The following is a 2,718-nucleotide window of genomic DNA, read 5'->3' on the forward strand; positions in this document are numbered from 1 at the left end:
ACCACCACCACCAACACCACCACCATTCCTCTGGTAGTATAAGAAAACCTATTTCTTCCTCCATTGTCCCAGTCATACTTAGCAGTCTAAAGTATTTTTACGTTAGGGCCTAGATGGAAGGACACCGTGCTTGAGGGGTTTCTGCAGGGTTCTCAAGAGATAATGGATCAAAGTCCCCAAAAATTCTTCCTCGTGGTTTCCAACAACAAGAATCAACTCATCGTTATATCGAGGTATTCAACCTCAAAACGATTGCTTCCGCTCAGTACTTACAATAAAGGAAATTCTTTTTAATGCATCTGAAGGGTCGATATGATGATGTTAAATCCGAAGACGGGTGACGTTTAAGGGTGATGAATAGTTAGGGGCAATCTGAAACAGGTTTCCGCACAATTTCCGCACAATCTATTTCACTCGGGAGAATCAGATGATGTAGAAGCTGATATAAGGGACCCAGTTACTTCTTAACCACGTGATCATTTATTGTTTCATGGCTTTGTATAATTTTCGATGCCAAAATTTGGAATTAATCAAACCCAATATTGGAATATATGGATTGATATGTATATCGCGTTTATGAGACAATCAGATTTTTTTGGTTTCTAAAGCAGTCCTTCACGTGGAAATTTTAAGCTCTCTTCAATCATTAGTGATTCGTTACAAATTTACTAATGAAGCGTGAGAATTGCCGGGTGGCGGTGGCGGTGGGGTACATGAGCCAAAACAGTAAGGAAAATCTCTCGACGACTCAGAATAAATTCCTGGTCTGTGACTTATTTCTGCTTACAGAACGAAAAGACATACGAAATGCCGCTAAGAATTTGGTCCGGTATGCCAACGATTCTGCCACTTCGCTGCCTTATACGGATAAAGGAATATCAACTTCTATAATCCGTTGTGGTCATAAATAGTTTCTTGCTATAAAACACTTCTTCAGATCGCATGTTTTAAACGTCGCAATTTTTGGTAATGAACCCAGCATCTGGTGTTGTGCTCAAATATTCTACCACCTGGCTAGGTCCCATCTCTGGTCAACAGCCGATGGTGTCAAATAACGTTTTACTTTTAATATTCTGAATTTTCATTGTCATTAATATATTTTCCTACCATTTACATTTCGCGTCATTTTCCGCTTCCATAAATTTCCAGTAAGCAAAATGGTTCTGTTTTCGCATGGCAGAATTCTTTATTTGTTGTTGAATATAAAACACGGGATCAACGTTCGCGATTTCAAGATGTCACTCTTTGACTTTAAACATCGACAACTAAACAATATCTTTTTTTTTTGCCCCAAGAAATAAATACGAAATATTTGAAATGGTTGGAAAACAGTAGGAAATATGTCTATTAAGAAACAAGCTATAATTATCATAAGCAAGTGCTTAATTAGTGAAATTAACAACCGCATTTCTATGTAATTTAATTTTTCCTCATTATAAAAGTTTACTTTTGTCATCATTCAAATTATTGCGAGAATTATTTCAGTTTGTATATAAATATATACTTATGCGTATAATATCTATACTCACACACAGACACACACACACACACACAGACACACACACACACACACAGGTATATATAGATATTATATACATACACACGTTTATGTAAATACAGACACACAAACATAAATATATGCAACGTGGTATGCTACAACTATTTGCACACGTATACTTCATAGTATGTGTATGTGTGTGCATACACATACTTACAGACACACTCACACGCACACACACACACACACACACACACACACACACACACACACACACATATATATATGAATATGAATGTGAACATAAATATATATACAAATACTTATCTATATGGATAGATAAATAGATAATTACACATGTTAATATATGTATATACATACATACATTTATGGATATATATATGTGTGTGTATGTGTGCTTGTTAATATACGTGCGCAAACATGTTGAGAAAATTAAACATAGTTACACTATAATGTATTTTCTCTTCTTTCTCGGTGCATATAAAATGTCATTTCATTGTATTTAACTAGGGTTAGTTAGATCTGCAAATCTCCGAGATTGCTCACTTGGTACTTTACAAAAACACACCATATTTTCAAGTGAAGTACTAATAATTTTTCTAACTTGCTCTGGGCATAAATATTCTAATCCATTTCGCCGACTTAATAATATTGTAACCTCTCATAAATCTCTGTTATGTACTTTTAATGCCACCTACATGTGTCTAAATTCGTGTACTAATGCAGTGATTTACAGCAAGATATATATATATATCTTTAATAAGATATGTGTGTATTTGTGCGAATGTATAAATCTATGTATTTGGATGTTTGTTTATATGCGTTGTACATGTATGTATCCATGTATATGTGTGCGTATATGTGTGTGCATGTATATACGAATGAACATATATTTATATACAATGTTTTTATATTTAAGACGAATATGTTTGTAAGTGCTTCAATGAATATATTTGCGTGTTCACGTGTGAAGATATACGCGTTTTTCGTGATTAAGTTTATATATCTATGGGTCTACATGTATGATGTACATATACATATGTGTGTACGCCAACATATAAGCATATATATATATATATATATGAATATATTTATATATGTATGTATATATGTGCGTATATATATATGTATATATGTGTGCATATATATGTGTATGCATATATATATATATATATATATATATATATATATATATATAT

The 2,718-nt window shown here is 33.2% G+C and overlaps 1 protein-coding gene across 1 annotated transcript in view; it reads left to right on the forward strand.

Moving 5' to 3' along the window:
- Window positions 1-2,718, forward strand: part of LOC106877658 (uncharacterized) — a 776,611-nt gene that overhangs the window by 210,218 nt on the left and 563,675 nt on the right. The gene's annotated exons all lie outside the window — the stretch shown is intronic.

Source organism: Octopus bimaculoides, chromosome 7, assembly GCF_001194135.2.
Source record: "Octopus bimaculoides isolate UCB-OBI-ISO-001 chromosome 7, ASM119413v2, whole genome shotgun sequence".
NCBI lineage: Eukaryota > Metazoa > Mollusca > Cephalopoda > Octopoda > Octopodidae > Octopus > Octopus bimaculoides.